We start from the raw sequence: 18459 nt of genomic DNA on the forward strand, positions 1-18459 counted from the left end.
TGACAATTTTCTTTCACTAAAAAGGGCATAAAATGGCCTAGCATTATCGAATGGAAGCATGTAATAGTTTCGAGGAAATCTAACGAGCATATCTACGACTTCCATGGTTGATTTTAGAAATTTCAAAAATGGCCAAAATGGTGGTAAAGTGAATTTCCTTGTAAATTTACGGATTTTACTCGATTTTGATCCTTTTTCTTTCACTAAAAAGGGCATAAAGTGGCCTAACCTTATCGAATCGAAGCATGTAATAGTTCCTAGGAAATCTAACCAGCATATCTACGACTTCCATGGTTTATATTAGAATTTTGAAAAACGGCCAAAATGGGGGTTACGTTAATTTCCTTGTTAATTTACGGATTTTACTCGTTTTTGACCTTTTTTCTTTCCCTAAAAAAGGCAAAAAGTGGCCTAGCCTTATCGAATCGAAGCATGTAATAGTTCCAAGGAAATCTAACGAGCATATCTATGACTTCCATGGTTGATTTTAGAATTTTCAAAAACGGCCAAAATGGGGGTTAGGTTAATTTCCTTGTCAATTTACGGATTTTACTCGTTTTCGACTATTTTTCTTTCACTAAAAAGGGGATAAAGTTGCCTAGCCTTATCGGATCGAACCATGTAATAGTTCCTAGGAAATCTAACCAGCATATCTACGACTTCCATGGTTTATATTAGAATTTTCAAAAACGGCCAAAATGGGGGTTACGTTAATTTCTTTGTTAATTTACGGATTTTACTCGTTTTTGACCTTTTTTCTTTCCCTAAAAAAGGCAAAAAGTGGCCTAGCCTTATCGAATCGAAGCATGTAATAGTTCCTAGGAAATCTAACGAGCATATCTATGACTTCCATGGTTGATTTTAGAATTTTCAAAAACGGCCAAAATGGGGGTTAGGTTAATTTCCTTGTCAATTTACGGATTTTACTCGTTTTTGACCATTTTCTTTCACTAAAAAGGGCATAAAATGGCCTAGCATTATCGAATCGAAGCATGTAGTGGTTCCGAGGAAATCTAACGAGCATATCTACGACTTCCATGGTTGATTTTAGAAATTTCAAAAATGGCCAAAATGGTGGTAAAGTGAATTTCCTTGTAAATTTACGGATTTTACTCGATATTGACCATTTTTCTTTCACTAAAAAGGGCATAAAGTTGCCTAGCCTTAGGATCGAACCATGTAATAGTTCCTAGGAAATCTAACCAGCATATCTACGACTTCCATGGTTTATATTAGAGTTTTCAAAAACGGCCAAAATTGGGGTTAAGTTAATTTCCTTGTTAATTTACGGATTTTACTCGTTTTTGACCCTTTTTCCTCCCTAAAAAAGGCATAAAGTGGCCTAGCCTTATCGAATCGAAACATGTAATAGTTCCTAGGAAATCTAACGAGCGTATTTATGACTTCCATGGTTGATTTTAGAATTTTCAAAAACGGCCAAAATGGGGGTTAGGTTAATTTCCTTGTCAATTTATGGATTTTACTCGTTTTCGACTATTTTTCTTTCACTAAAAAGGGGATAAAGTTGCCTAGCCTTATCGGATCGAACCATGTAATAGTTCCTAGGAAATCTAACCAGCATATCTACGACTTCCATGGTTTATATTAGAATTTTCAAAAACGGCCAAAATGGGGGTTACGTTAATTTCCTTGTTAATTTACGGATTTTACTCGTTTTTGACCTTTTTTCTTTCCCTAAAAAAGGCAAAAAGTGGCCTAGCCTTATCGAATTGAAGCATGTAATAGTTCCTAGGAAATCAATCGAGCATATCTATGACTTCCATGGTTGATTTTAGAATTTTCAAAAACGGCCAAAATGGGGGTTAGGTTAATTTCCTTGTCAATTTACGGATTTTACTCGTTTTTGACAATTGTCTTTAACTAAAAAGGGCATAAAATGGCCTAGCTTTATCGAATCAAAGCATGTAATAGTTTCGAGGAAATCTAACGAGCATATCTACGACTTCCATGGTTGATTTTAGAAATTTCAAAAATGGCCAAAATGGTGGTAAAGTGAATTTCCTTGTAAATTTACGGATTTTACTCGATTTTGATCCTTTTTCTTTCACTAAAAAGGGCATAAAGTGGCCTAACCTTATCGAATCGAAGCATGTAATAGTTCCTAGGAAATCTAACGAGCATATCTATGACTTCCATGGTTGATTTTAGAATTTTCAAAACGGCCAAAATGGGGGTTAGGTTAATTTCCTTGTCAATTTACGGATTTTACTCATTTTTGACCATTTTTCTTTCACTAAAAAGGGCATAAAGTAGCCTAGCCTTATCGGATCGAACCATGTAATAGTTCCTAGGAAATCTAATCAGCATATCTACGATTTCCATGGTTTATATTAGAATTTTCAAAAACGGCCAAAATGGGGGTTAAGTTAATTTCCTTGTTAATTTACGGATTTTACTGACCCTTTTTCTTTCCCTAAAAAAGGCAAAAAGTGGCCTAGCCTTATCGAATCGAAGCATGTAATAGTTCCTAGGAAATCTAACGAGCATATCTATGACTTCCATGGTTGATTTTAGAATTTTCAAAAACAGCCAAAATGGGGGTTAGGTTAATTTCTTTGTCAATTTACGGATTTTACTCGTTTTTGACCATTTTTCTTTCACTAGAAAGGGCATAAAGTGGCCTAGCATTATCGACTCGAAGCAAGTAATAGTTCCGAGGAAATCTAACGAGCATATCTACGACTTCCATTGTTGATTTTAGAAATTTCAAAAATGGCCAAAATGGTGGTAAAGTGAATTTCCTTGTAAATTTACGGATTTTACTCGATTTTTATCCTTTTTCTTTCACTAAAAATGGCATAAAGTGGCCTAGCCATATCGAATCGAAGCATGTAATAGTTCCTAGGAAATCTAACGAGCGTATCTATGACTTCCATGGTTGATTTTAGAATTTTCAAAAATGGCGAAAATGGGGGTTAGGTTGATTTCCTTGTCAATTTACGGATTTTATTCGTTTTTGACCATTTTTCTTTCACTAAAAAGGGTATAAAGTGGCCTAGCCTTATCGGATCGAACCATGTAATAGTTCCTAGAAAATCTAACCAGCCTATCTACGACTTCCATGGTTTATATTAGAATTTTCAAAAACGGCCAAAATGGGGGTTAAGTTAATTTCCTTGTAAATTTACGGATTTTACTCGATTTTGATCATTTTTCTTTCACTAAAAAGGGCATAAAGTGGCCTAGCCTTATCGGATCGAACCATGTAATAGTTCCTAGGAAATCTAACCAGCATATCTACGACTTCCATGGTTTATATTAGAGTTTTCAAAAACGGCCAAAATGGGGGTGAAGTTAATTTCCTTGTTAATTTACGGATTTTACTCGTTTTTGCCCCTTTTTCGCTCCCTAAAAAAGGCATAAAGTGGCCTAGCCTTATCAAATCGAAGCATGTAATAGTTCCTAGGAAATCTAGCGAGCATATCTATGACTTCCATGGTTGATTTTAGAATTTTCAAAAACGGCCAAAATGGGGGTTACGTTAATTTCCTTGTTAATTTACGGATTTTACTCGTTTTTGACCTTTTTTCTTTCCCTAAAAAAGGCAAAAAGTGGCCTAGCCTTATCGAATCGAAGCATGTAATAGTTCCTAGGAAATCTAACGAGCATATCTATGACTTCCATGGTTGATTTTAGAATTTTCAAATACGGCCAAAATGGGGGTTAGGTTAATTTCCTTGTCAATTTACGGATTTTACTCGTTTTCGACTATTTTTCTTTCACTAAAAAGGGGATAAAGTTGCCTAGCCTTATCGGATCAAACCATGTAATAGTTCCTAGGAAATCTAAACAGCATATCTACGACTTCCATGGTTTATATTAGAATTTTCAAAAACGGCCAAAATGGGGGTTAAGTTAATTTCCTTGTAAATTTACGGATTTTACTCGATTTTGATCATTTTTCTTTCACTAAAAAGGGCATAAAGTGGCCTAGCCTTATCGGATCGAACCATGTAACTGTAACATCCCGCTCGTCTGCTAATGGAAATTTTATCTGACAAACGTATCAGAGGACTAAGAGTCATAGAAAACAAGTTTGGTGAAGAATGTTATGAATGATGGAGGATATTATTAAGCGATATTAGTAAAGTATGGACTTATGTACTAGAGTCAAGCTAAACACGTTTAAAGCAAGGGCAATTGGGTAATTGCACGTGGTAAGGATATTTATTTGGTTTTCTTCCAAAATATCTCATTCCTTTCCATCTTTCCTCTCTCTAGGTTTGGGGAAAAAGGAATTTGCTCTTCCTTCTCTCTACTCTTCTCCATCGCCCTCTTCCCTCACTCACTCCATCAATCCTTTCCAAATCTTTCTCTTTTTATGGCAAGGTTCTAAATTATGTTCTCTCATCATCTCTTGAGTTAAGGAAACTTGGGGTTTTGTTTGATTTCTCTATGTCTCATATCAAGAATGGATTCAAGAGTTAGGGTTTGGTTTTGTGGTAATATGGAAGATGGTTCAAGCTAGGTTTACTTCAAGATTAAGAATCATGGTGTTTGTGTGTCAAGAAAGAGCAATAGGATGGATTGGATTAAGTCAAGGAAACAAGTGTTCAAGAGATAGGATGGGAGATTGCTTGAGCTAGAGGCTTAGAGCTATCACAAGAACATGTCTAGGTGAGTTCCATAGATAGATTACCACCTTTGGGATTGATTAATCTTGTAGAAAATCATGATTCTATGTTAGTTTAGATTTTATGGAACTTTAGTACCCCAAGCCAATCCTAGTTGTTTATATGTTAAAATTGCCATGATATATGTTTAAATAAGTCTATACATGTCGTTGGATGAGTTTGGTGCATTACAGGGTCTAATTGGACGAATTTTGGGTCGAAAATGGCGAAAACCCGTAGCCGAAAACACCGAAAACGCAAAATTCGCAGCGCTGCGCCTGTACAAGGGCGCTAGGCGCCCACACACAGGGAGCCAGCGCTAGGCGCCCCACTCCTGGCGCCAGGCGCCCCAGACAGGACAACCTCCGCGTTGTTCTGCGTTCGGGTGCTTGGGGGCAGTCGTGTGGGGGTCCGTAGCGATCGTTTCGAAGTGTTCTTTCACTGTTTTCACTTATTTTTCTACTGGAACAAGTTTGGCTTTTTCAAATCATAGAATTTATAAACGGCTTGAAACTTGGGTTTATGGCATTTTCGGTCTCTAGTAATTAATGAAACTTTGCACGCATCGTCAATTGATCCTTGCATCATTAATCGTGGCAATCTTAGCATGTACAACAATAATGGCACAAGAGAGTTTACGTATGATGGGGTAGTAATGAACTAAGGAAAGGCATGAATGTAGAGCCTCGGCTTAGCTAGTCGAGAACTAGAAAGATAGCAAGAATTTCTAGAATAATAAGACGCGAAGTATATTCTCTTCGCATATGAACAAGTATAAGTCGTGGATTGATAAGTTATTTCTCTCCACCATGATTAAGTTTGTGCAAGCATGACCTAGAATGATAAGTTACCGTTAATCGGATCGATTAAGATTCCGAGGTAATAAGCAAGTATGTATATGTTTAACTTATATGCACGACAAGACTATGACTAATAAGTGTAGGTGACATGTCTCTTGATATCCACATCAGGGGGATACAAGGGGTTCTCATGATGAGAACGATTCAAGCCGTAAGGGACCCGCATGTCACTGAGTAACAAGACGTAGGTGCTCGTGTCTCTCGTTATCCACACCAGGGGGATACGGGAGGTTCTCGACCTAAGGGGAACGGTTTAAGCCGCAAGGGACCCGCACGACACCGAGGGAGTCCGATGTACGTACATCGGTCATGTATGGGATTGATCTCGGGGTTACTCCACCCGGGACTATCCGTAAAATGAATCAAGATAATAACTGTTTGTTCAACGCTAACCTAATGAATGAACTTAGATACGATTATGTTTATTATGATTATGTTATGTTTATGCTCATGATCGAGCCCATGTATGATTATGTTTAAGAACAAGAACAAGAGCATGAAATGCTATTAGACGAGAGTAAGTTATGTATAGAGCAAGTGAAGAAAACTATGTCCGTGACGACCTTAGGTTTCCCTAATCGTCCGGTTTAGAATCATGTCACGAGTATGTTATGTTATTTATGTTTAGGCCTTGTTACGTAAAACGTATGCTTGGCAATGCGGTTTAGGTTCCCTCAACCGCCATGACATGTATAGGTGAGAAGCCTATAACAAGTAAGATATGACTATGACGGCTCTAGTATGCACTACCGTCTAAGTCTGCAAGTCCCCACACACGTATAATCAACCGTCAGGTTGTAATGTAGACACGTGGTGACCGTAGGTTTCCCCTTGAGGTTGCCTATAGCCTAGGATTTAGGGGAACTCACTGAGACATTATGTCTCATCCCAATCCTTATTTGTTTCAGATAAGCAGGACGTTTATGCATGTTCGGAGCCGAATGAATATTACTTCAAGGGTTCGTTCGTAAAGCTGCAGAACGATATGGACATCAAGGATGTATTTTTATGTATGGATGAGTTGTGTTGTATTATTATTTATACGAACGTAACTTGATGTAAATATTATTCATTCGAAGTTTTTAATTGTTGTATATTTTAATGTATCCAGTACTAATATTAACGCACGTGCCAGACTTTCTAGATATGTCTGGTATGGGTGTTACAGTAACAGTTCCTAGGAAATCTAACCAGCATATCTACGACTTCCATGGTTTATATTAGAGTTTTAGAATTTTCAAAAACGGCCAAAATGGGGGTTAGGTTAATTTCCTAGTCAATTTACGGATTTTACTCGTTTTTGACCATTTTCTTTCACTAAAAAGGGCATAAAATGGCCTAGCATTATCGAATCGAAGCATGTAGTGGTTCCGAGGAAATCTAACGAGCATATCTACGACTTCCATGGTTGATTTTAGAAATTTCAAAAATGGCCAAAATGGTGGTAAAGTGAATTTCCTTGTAAATTTACGGATTTTACTCGATTTTGACCATTTTTCTTTCACTAAAAAGGGCATAAAGTGGCCTAGCCTTAGGATCGAACCATGTAATAGTTCCTAGGAAATCTAACCAGCATATCTACGACTTCCATGGTTTATATTAGAGTTTTCAAAAACGGCCAAAATTGGGGTTAAGTTAATTTCCTTGTTAATTTACGGATTTTACTCGTTTTTGACCCTTTTTCCTCCCTAAAAAAGGCATAAAGTGGCCTAGCCTTATCGAATCGAAACATGTAATAGTTCCTAGGAAATCTAACGAGCGTATCTATGACTTCCATGGTTGATTTTAGAATTTTCAAAAACGGCCAAAATGGGGGTTAGGTTAATTTCCTTGTCAAATTACGGATTTTACTCGTTTTCGACAATTTTTCTTTCACTAAAAAGGGGATAAAGTTTCCTAGCCTTATCGGATCGAACCATGTAATAGTTCCTAGGAAATCTAACCAGCATATCTACGACTTCCGTGGTTTATATTAGAATTTTCAAAAACGGCCAAAATGGGGGTTACGTTAATTTCCTTGTTAATTTACGGATTTTACTCGTTTTTGACCTTTTTTCTTTCCCTAAAAAAGGCAAAAAGTGGCCTAGCCTTATCGAATCGAAGCATGTAATAGTTCCTAGGAAATCTATCGAGCATATCTATGACTTCCATGGTTGATTTTAGAATTTTCAAAAACGGCCAAAATGGGGGTTAGGTTAATTTCCTTGTCAATTTACGTATTTTACTCGTTTTTGACAATTTTCTTTCACTAAAAAGGGCATAAAATGGCCTAGCATTATCGAATCGAAGCATGTAATAGTTTCGAGGAAATCTAACGAGCATATCTACGACTTCCATGGTTGATTTTAGAAATTTCAAAAATGGCCAAAATGGTGGTAAAGTGAATTTCCTTGTAAATTTAGGGATTTTACTCGATTTTGATCCTTTTTCTTTCACTGAAAAGGGCATAAAGTGGCCTAACCTTATCGAATCGAAGCATGTAATAGTTCCTAGGAAATCTAACCAGCATATCTACGACTTCCATGGTTTATATTAGAATTTTCAAAAACGGCCAAAATGGGGGTTACGTTAATTTCCTTGTTAATTTACGGATTTTACTCGTTTTTGACCTTTTTTCTTTCCCTAAAAAAGGCAAAAAGTGGCCTAGCCTTATCGAATCGAAGCATGTAATAGATCCAAGGAAATCTAACGAGCATATCTATGACTTCCATGGTTGATTTTAGAATTTTAAAAAACGGCCAAAATGGGGGTTAGGTTAATTTCCTTGTCAATTTACGGATTTTACTCGTTTTCGACTATTTTTCTTTCACTAAAAAGGGGATAAAGTTGCCTAGCCTTATCGGATCGAACCATGTAATAGTTCCTAGGAAATCTAACCAGCATATCTACGACTTCCATGGTTTATATTAGAATTTTCAAAAACGGCCAAAATGCGTGTTACGTTAATTTCTTTGTTAATTTACGGATTTTACTCGTTTTTGACCTTTTTTCTTTCCCTAAAAAAGGCAAAAAGTGGCCTAGCCTTATCGAATCGAAGCATGTAATAGTTCCTAGGAAATCTAACGAGCATATCTATGACTTCCATGGTTGATTTTAGAATTTTCAAAAACGGCCAAAATGGGGGTTAGGTTAATTTCCTTGTCAATTTACGGATTTTACTCGTTTTTGACCATTTTCTTTCACTACAAAGGGCATAAAATGGCCTAGCATTATCGAATCGAAGCATGTAGTGGTTCCGAGGAAATCTAACGAGCATATCTACGACTTCCATGGTTGATTTTAGAAATTTCAAAAATGGCCAAAATGGTGGTAAAGTGAATTTCCTTGTAAATTTACGGATTTTACTCGATATTGACCATTTTTCTTTCACTAAATAGGGCATAAAGTTGCCTAGCCTTAGGATCGAACCATGTAATAGTTCCTAGGAAATCTAACCAGCATATCTACGACTTCCATGGTTTATATTAGAGTTTTCAAAAACGGCCAAAATTGGGGTTAAGTTAATTTCCTTGTTAATTTACGGATTTTACTCGTTTTTGACCCTTTTTCCTCCCTAAAAAAGGCAAAAAGTGGCCTAGCCTTATCGAATCGAAGCATGTAATAGTTCCAAGGAAATCTAACGAGCATATCTATGACTTCCATGGTTGATTTTAGAATTTTAAAAAACGGCCAAAATGGGGGTTAGGTTAATTTCCTTGTCAATTTACGGATTTTACTCGTTTTCGACTATTTTTCTTTCACTAAAAAGGGGATAAAGTTGCCTAGCCTTATCGGATCGAACCATGTAATAGTTCCTAGGAAATCTAACCAGCATATCTACGACTTCCATGGTTTATATTAGAATTTTCAAAAACGGCCAAAATGCGGGTTACGTTAATTTCTTTGTTAATTTACGGATTTTACTCGTTTTTGACCTTTTTTCTTTCCCTAAAAAAGGCAAAAAGTGGCCTAGCCTTATCGAATCGAAGCATGTAATAGTTCCTAGGAAATCTAACGAGCATATCTATGACTTCCATGGTTGATTTTAGAATTTTCAAAAACGGCCAAAATGGGGGTTAGGTTAATTTCCTTGTCAATTTACGGATTTTACTCGTTTTTGACCATTTTCTTTCACTACAAAGGGCATAAAATGGCCTAGCATTATCGAATCGAAGCATGTAGTGGTTCCGAGGAAATCTAACGAGCATATCTACGACTTCCATGGTTGATTTTAGAAATTTCAAAAATGGCCAAAATGGTGGTAAAGTGAATTTCCTTGTAAATTTACGGATTTTACTCGATATTGACCATTTTTCTTTCACTAAATAGGGCATAAAGTTGCCTAGCCTTAGGATCGAACCATGTAATAGTTCCTAGGAAATCTAACCAGCATATCTACGACTTCCATGGTTTATATTAGAGTTTTCAAAAACGGCCAAAATTGGGGTTAAGTTAATTTCCTTGTTAATTTACGGATTTTACTCGTTTTTGACCCTTTTTCCTCCCTAAAAAAGGCAAAAAGTGGCCTAGCCTTATCGAATCGAAGCATGTAATAGTTCCAAGGAAATCTAACGAGCATATCTATGACTTCCATGGTTGATTTTAGAATTTTAAAAAACGGCCAAAATGGGGGTTAGGTTAATTTCCTTGTCAATTTACGGATTTTACTCGTTTTCGACTATTTTTCTTTCACTAAAAAGGGGATAAAGTTGCCTAGCCTTATCGGATCGAACCATGTAATAGTTCCTAGGAAATCTAACCAGCATATCTACGACTTCCATGGTTTATATTAGAATTTTCAAAAACGGCCAAAATGCGGGTTACGTTAATTTCTTTGTTAATTTACGGATTTTACTCGTTTTTGACCTTTTTTCTTTCCCTAAAAAAGGCAAAAAGTGGCCTAGCCTTATCGAATCGAAGCATGTAATAGTTCCTAGGAAATCTAACGAGCATATCTATGACTTCCATGGTTGATTTTAGAATTTTCAAAAACGGCCAAAATGGGGGTTAGGTTAATTTCCTTGTCAATTTACGGATTTTACTCGTTTTTGACCATTTTCTTTCACTACAAAGGGCATAAAATGGCCTAGCATTATCGAATCGAAGCATGTAGTGGTTCCGAGGAAATCTAACGAGCATATCTACGACTTCCATGGTTGATTTTAGAAATTTCAAAAATGGCCAAAATGGTGGTAAAGTGAATTTCCTTGTAAATTTACGGATTTTACTCGATATTGACCATTTTTCTTTCACTAAAAAGGGCATAAAGTTGCCTAGCCTTAGGATCGAACCATGTAATAGTTCCTAGGAAATCTAACCAGCATATCTACGACTTCCATGGTTTATATTAGAGTTTTCAAAAACGGCCAAAATTGGGGTTAAGTTAATTTCCTTGTTAATTTACGGATTTTACTCGTTTTTGACCCTTTTTCCTCCCTAAAAAAGGCATAAAGTGGCCTAGCCTTATCGAATCGAAACATGTAATAGTTCCTAGGAAATCTAACGAGCGTATCTATGACTTCCATGGTTGATTTTAGAATTTTCAAAAACGGCCAAAATGGGGGTTAGGTTAATTTCCTTGTCAATTTACGGATTTTACTCGTTTTCGACTATTTTTCTTTCACTAAAAAGGGGATAAAGTTGCCTAGCCTTATCGGATCGAACCATGTAATAGTTCCTAGGAAATCTAACCAGCATATCTACGACTTCCATGGTTTATATTAGAATTTTCAAAAACGGCCAAAATGGGGGTTACGTTAATTTCCTTGTTAATTTACGGATTTTACTCGTTTTTGACCTTTTTTCTTTTCCTAAAAAAGGCAAAAAGTGGCCTAGCCTTATCGAATTGAAGCATGTAATAGTTCCTAGGAAATCAATCGAGCATATCTATGACTTCCATGGTTGATTTTAGAATTTTCAAAAACGGCCAAAATGGGGGTTAGGTTAATTTCCTTGTCAATTTACGGATTTTACTCGTTTTTGACAATTTTCTTTAACTAAAAAGGGCATAAAATGGCCTAGCTTTATCGAATCAAAGCATGTAATAGTTTCGAGGAAATCTAACGAGCATATCTACGACTTCCATGGTTGATTTTAGAAATTTCAAAAATGGCCAAAATGGTGGTAAAGTGAATTTCCTTGTAAATTTACGGACTTTACTCGATTTTGATCCTTTTTCTTTCACTAAAAAGGGCATAAAGTGGCCTAACCTTATCGAATCGAAGCATGTAATAGTTCCTAGGAAATCTAACGAGCATATCTATGACTTCCATGGTTGATTTTAGAATTTTCAAAACGGCCAAAATGGGGGTTAGGTTAATTTCCTTGTCAATTTACGGATTTTACTCATTTTTGACCATTTTTCTTTCACTAAAAAGGGCATAAAGTAGCCTAGCCTTATCGGATCGAACCATGTAATAGTTCCTAGGAAATCTAACCAGCATATCTACGATTTCCATGGTTTATATTAGAATTTTCAAAAACGGCCAAAATGGGGGTTAAGTTAATTTCCTTGTTAATTTACGGATTTTACTGACCCTTTTTCTTTCCCTAAAAAAGGCAAAAAGTGGCCTAGCCTTATCGAATCAAAGCATGTAATAGTTCCTAGGAAATCTAACGAGCATATCTATGACTTCCATGGTTGATTTTAGAATTTTCAAAAACGGCCAAAATGGGGGTTAGGTTAATTTCTTTGTCAATTTACGGATTTTACTCGTTTTTGACCATTTTTCTTTCACTAGAAAGGGCATAAAGTGGCCTAGCATTATCGACTCGAAGCATGTAATAGTTCCGAGGAAATCTAACGAGCATATCTACGACTTCCATTGTTGGTTTTAGAAATTTCAAAAATGGCCAAAATGGTGGTAAAGTGAATTTCCTTGTAAATTTACGGATTTTACTCGATTTTTATCCTTTTTCTTTCACTAAAAATGGCATAAAGTGGCCTAGCCATATCGAATCGAAGCATGTAATAGTTCCTAGGAAATCTAACGAGCGTATCTATGACTTCCATGGTTGATTTTAGAATTTTCAAAAACGGCCAAAATGGGGGTTAGGTTAATTTCCTTGTCAATTTACGTATTTTACTCGTTTTTGACAATTTTCTTTCACTAAAAAGGGCATAAAATGGCCTAGCATTATCGAATCAAAGCATGTAATAGTTTCGAGGAAATCTAACGAGCATATCTACGACTTCCATGGTTGATTTTAGAAATTTCAAAAATGGCCAAAATGGTGGTAAAGTGAATTTCCTTGTAAATTTACGGATTTTACTCGATTTTGATCCTTTTTCTTTCACTAAAAAGGGCATAAAGTGGCCTAACCTTATCGAATCGAAGCATGTAATAGTTCCTAGGAAATCTAACGAGCATATCTATGACTTCCATGGTTGATTTTAGAATTTTCAAAACGGCCAAAATGGGGGTTAGGTTAATTTCCTTGTCAATTTACGGATTTTACTCATTTTTGACCATTTTTCTTTCACTAAAAAGGGCATAAAGTAGCCTAGCCTTATCGGATCGAACCATGTAATAGTTCCTAGGAAATCTAACCAGCATATCTACGATTTCCATGGTTTATATTAGAATTTTCAAAAACGGCCAAAATGGGGGTTAAGTTAATTTCCTTGTTAATTTACGGATTTTACTGACCCTTTTTCTTTCCCTAAAAAAGGCAAAAAGTGGCCTAGCCTTATCGAATCAAAGCATGTAATAGTTCCTAGGAAATCTAACGAGCATATCTATGACTTCCATGGTTGATTTTAGAATTTTCAAAAACGGCCAAAATGGGGGTTAGGTTAATTTCTTTGTCAATTTACGGATTTTACTCGTTTTTGACCATTTTTCTTTCACTAGAAAGGGCATAAAGTGGCCTAGCATTATCGACTCGAAGCATGTAATAGTTCCGAGGAAATCTAACGAGCATATCTACGACTTCCATTGTTGGTTTTAGAAATTTCAAAAATGGCCAAAATGGTGGTAAAGTGAATTTCCTTGTAAATTTACGGATTTTACTCGATTTTTATCCTTTTTCTTTCACTAAAAATGGCATAAAGTGGCCTAGCCATATCGAATCGAAGCATGTAATAGTTCCTAGGAAATCTAACGAGCGTATCTATGACTTCCATGGTTGATTTTAGAATTTTCAAAAACGGCCAAAATGGGGGTTAGGTTAATTTCCTTGTCAATTTACGTATTTTACTCGTTTTTGACAATTTTCTTTCACTAAAAAGGGCATAAAATGGCCTAGCATTATCGAATCAAAGCATGTAATAGTTTCGAGGAAATCTAACGAGCATATCTACGACTTCCATGGTTGATTTTAGAAATTTCAAAAATGGCCAAAATGGTGGTAAAGTGAATTTCCTTGTAAATTTACGGATTTTACTCGATTTTGATCCTTTTTCTTTCACTAAAAAGGGCATAAAGTGGCCTAACCTTATCGAATCGAAGCATGTAATAGTTCCTAGGAAATCTAACCAGCATATCTACGACTTCCATGGTTTATATTAGAATTTTCAAAAACGGCCAAAATGGGGGTTACGTTAATTTCCTTGTTAATTTACGGATTTTACTCGTTTTTGACCTTTTTTCTTTCCCTAAAAAAGGCAAAAAGTGGCCTTGCCTTATCGAATCGAAGCATGTAATAGTTCCAAGGAAATCTAACGAGCATATCTATGACTTCCATGGTTGATTTTAGAATTTTCAAAAACGGCCAAAATGGGGGTTAGGTTAATTTCCTTGTCAATTTACGGATTTTACTCGTTTTCGACTATTTTTCTTTCACTAAAAAGGGGATAAAGTTGCCTAGCCTTATCGGATCGAACCATGTAATAGTTCCTAGGAAATCTAACCAGCATATCTACGACTTCCATGGTTTATATTAGAATTTTCAAAAACGGCCAAAATGGGGGTTACGTTAATTTCTTTGTTAATTTACGGATTTTACTCATTTTTGACCTTTTTTCATTCCCTAAAAAAGGCAAAAAGTGGCCTAGCCTTATCGAATCGAAGCATGTAATAGTTCCTAGGAAATCTAACGAGCATATCTATGACTTCCATGGTTGATTTTAGAATTTTCAAAAACGGCCAAAATGGGGGTTAGGTTAATTTCCTTGTCAATTTACGGATTTTACTCGTTTTTGACCATTTTCTTTCACTAAAAAGGGCATAAAATGGCCTAGCATTATCGAATCGAAGCATGTAGTGGTTCCGAGGAAATCTAACGAACATATCTACGACTTCCATGGTTGATTTTAGAAATTTCAAAAATGGCCAAAATGGTGGTAAAGTGAATTTCCTTGTAAATTTACGGATTTTACTCGATATTGACCATTTTTCTTTCACTAAAAAGGGCATAAAGTTGCCTAGCCTTAGGATCGAACCATGTAATAGTTCCTAGGAAATCTAACCAGCATATCTACGACTTCCATGGTTTATATTAGAGTTTTCGAAAACGGCCAAAATTGGGGTTAAGTTAATTTCCTTGTTAATTTACGGATTTTACTCGTTTTTGACCCTTTTTCCTCCCTAAAAAAGGCATAAAGTGGCCTAGCCTTATCGAATCGAAACATGTAATAGTTCCTAGGAAATCTAACGAGCGTATCTATGACTTCCATGGTTGATTTTAGAATTTTCAAAAACGGCCAAAATGGGGGTTAGGTTAATTTCCTTGTCAATTTACGGATTTTACTCGTTTTCGACTATTTTTCTTTCACTAAAAAGGGGATAAAGTTGCCTAGCCTTATCGGATCGAACCATGTAATAGTTCCTAGGAAATCTAACCAGCATATCTACGACTTCCATGGTTTATATTAGAATTTTCAAAAACGGCCAAAATGGGGGTTACGTTAATTTCCTTGTTAATTTACGGATTTTACTCGTTTTTGACCTTTTTTCTTTCCCTAAAAAAGGCAAAAAGTGGCCTAGCCTTATCGAATTGAAGCATGTAATAGTTCCTAGGAAATCAATCGAGCATATCTATGACTTCCATGGTTGATTTTAGAATTTTCAAAAACGGCCAAAATGGGGGTTAGGTTAATTTCCTTGTCAATTTACGGATTTTACTCGTTTTTGACCATTTTCTTTCACTAAAAAGGGCATAAAATGGCCTAGCATTATCGAATCGAAGCATGTAGTGGTTCCGAGGAAATCTAACGAACATATCTACGACTTCCATGGTTGATTTTAGAAATTTCAAAAATGGCCAAAATGGTGGTAAAGTGAATTTCCTTGTAAATTTACGGATTTTACTCGATATTGACCATTTTTCTTTCACTAAAAAGGGCATAAAGTTGCCTAGCCTTAGGATCGAACCATGTAATAGTTCCTAGGAAATCTAACCAGCATATCTACGACTTCCATGGTTTATATTAGAGTTTTCGAAAACGGCCAAAATTGGGGTTAAGTTAATTTCCTTGTTAATTTACGGATTTTACTCGTTTTTGACCCTTTTTCCTCCCTAAAAAAGGCATAAAGTGGCCTAGCCTTATCGAATCGAAACATGTAATAGTTCCTAGGAAATCTAACGAGCGTATCTATGACTTCCATGGTTGATTTTAGAATTTTCAAAAACGGCCAAAATGGGGGTTAGGTTAATTTCCTTGTCAATTTACGGATTTTACTCGTTTTCGACTATTTTTCTTTCACTAAAAAGGGGATAAAGTTGCCTAGCCTTATCGGATCGAACCATGTAATAGTTCCTAGGAAATCTAACCAGCATATCTACGACTTCCATGGTTTATATTAGAATTTTCAAAAACGGCCAAAATGGGGGTTACGTTAATTTCCTTGTTAATTTACGGAATTTACTCGTTTTTGACCTTTTTTCTTTCCCTAAAAAAGGCAAAAAGTGGCCTAGCCTTATCGAATTGAAGCATGTAATAGTTCCTAGGAAATCAATCGAGCATATCTATGACTTCCATGGTTGATTTTAGAATTTTCAAAAACGGCCAAAATGGGGGTTAGGTTAATTTCCTTGTCAATTTACGGATTTTACTCGTTTTTGACAATTTTCTTTAACTAAAAAGGGCATAAAATGGCCTAGCTTTATCGAATCAAAGCATGTAATAGTTTCGAGGAAATCTAACGAGCATATCTACGACTTCCATGGTTGATTTTAGAAATTTCAAAAATGGCCAAAATGGTTGTAAAGTGAATTTCCTTGTAAATTTACGGATTTTACTCGATTTTGATCCTTTTTCTTTCACTAAAAAGGGCATAAAGTGGCCTAACCTTATCGAATCGAAGCATGTAATAGTTCCTAGGAAATCTAACGAGCATATCTATGACTTCCATGGTTGATTTTAGAATTTTCAAAACGGCCAAAATGGGGGTTAGGTTAATTTCCTTGTCAATTTACGGATTTTACTCATTTTTGACCATTTTTCTTTCACTAAAAAGGGCATAAAGTAGCCTAGCCTTATCGGATCGAACCATGTAATAGTTCCTAGGAAATCTAACCAGCATATCTACGATTTCCATGGTTTATATTAGAATTTTCAAAAACGGCCAAAATGGGGGTTAAGTTAATTTCCTTGTTAATTTACGGATTTTACTGACCCTTTTTCTTTCCCTAAAAAAGGCAAAAAGTGGCCTAGCCTTATCGAATCGAAGCATGTAATAGTTCCTAGGAAATCTAACGAGCATATCTATGACTTCCATGGTTGATTTTAGAATTTTCAAAAACGGCCAAAATGGGGGTTAGGTTAATTTCTTTGTCAATTTACGGATTTTACTCGTTTTTGACCATTTTTCTTTCACTAGAAAGGGCATAAAGTGGCCTAGCATTATCGACTCGAAGCATGTAATAGTTCCGAGGAAATCTAACGAGCATATCTACGACTTCCATTGTTGATTTTAGAAATTTCAAAAATGGCCAAAATGGTGGTAAAGTGAATTTCCTTGTAAATTTACGGATTTTACTCGATTTTTATCCTTTTTCTTTCACTAAAAATGGCATAAAGTGGCCTAGCCATATCGAATCGAAGCATGTAATAGTTCCTAGGAAATCTAACGAGCGTATCTATGACTTCCATGGTTGATTTTAGAATTTTCAAAAACGGCCAAAATGGGGGTTAGGTTAATTTCCTTGTCAATTTACGTATTTTACTCGTTTTTGACAATTTTCTTTCACTAAAAAGGGCATAAAATGGCCTAGCATTATCGAATCAAAGCATGTAATAGTTTCGAGGAAATCTAACGAGCATATCTACGACTTCCATGGTTGATTTTAGAAATTTCAAAAATGGCCAAAATGGTGGTAAAGTGAATTTCCTTGTAAATTTACGGATTTTACTCGATTTTGATCCTTTTTCTTTCACTAAAAAGGGCATAAAGTGGCCTAACCTTATCGAATCGAAGCATGTAATAGTTCCTAGGAAATCTAACCAGCATATCTACGACTTCCATGGTTTATATTAGAATTTTCAAAAACGGCCAAAATGGGGGTTACGTTAATTTCCTTGTTAATTTACGGATTTTACTCGTTTTTGACCTTTTTTCTTTCCCTAAAAAAGGCAAAAAGTGGCCTAGCCTTATCGAATTGAAGCATGTAATAGTTCCTAGGAAATCAATCGAGCATATCTATGACTTCCATGGTTGATTTTAGAATTTTCAAAAACGGCCAAAATGGGGGTTAGGTTAATTTCCTTGTCGATTTACGGATTTTACTCGTTTTTGACAATTTTCTTTAACTAAAAAGGGCATAAAATGGCCTAGCTTTATCGAATCAAAGCATGTAATAGTTTCGAGGAAATCTAACGAGCATATCTACGACTTCCATGGTTGATTTTAGAAATTTCAAAAATGGCCAAAATGGTTGTAAAGTGAATTTCCTTGTAAATTTACGGATTTTACTCGATTTTGATCCTTTTTCTTTCACTAAAAAGGGCATAAAGTGGCCTAACCTTATCGAATCGAAGCATGTAATAGTTCCTAGGAAATCTAACGAGCATATCTATGACTTCCATGGTTGATTTTAGAATTTTC

General features: G+C 35.9%; 1 long non-coding RNA gene across 1 annotated transcript; it reads left to right on the forward strand.

Annotated features, from left to right (window-relative positions):
• Positions 1 to 4100: 4100 nt before the first annotated feature.
• On the forward strand, positions 4101 to 6600 carry LOC146916491 (uncharacterized). The gene is made up of 2 exons (XR_015013875.1): positions 4101 to 4638; positions 6403 to 6600. It is a non-coding gene; the product is annotated as an uncharacterized LOC146916491 (long non-coding RNA).
• The last annotated feature ends 11859 nt before the right edge of the window (positions 6601 to 18459 follow it).

Source organism: Medicago sativa, chromosome 6, assembly GCF_051527215.1.
Source record: "Medicago sativa cultivar Bolivia chromosome 6, Bolivia_mono, whole genome shotgun sequence".
NCBI classification, from domain to species: Eukaryota; Viridiplantae; Streptophyta; class Magnoliopsida; order Fabales; family Fabaceae; genus Medicago; species Medicago sativa.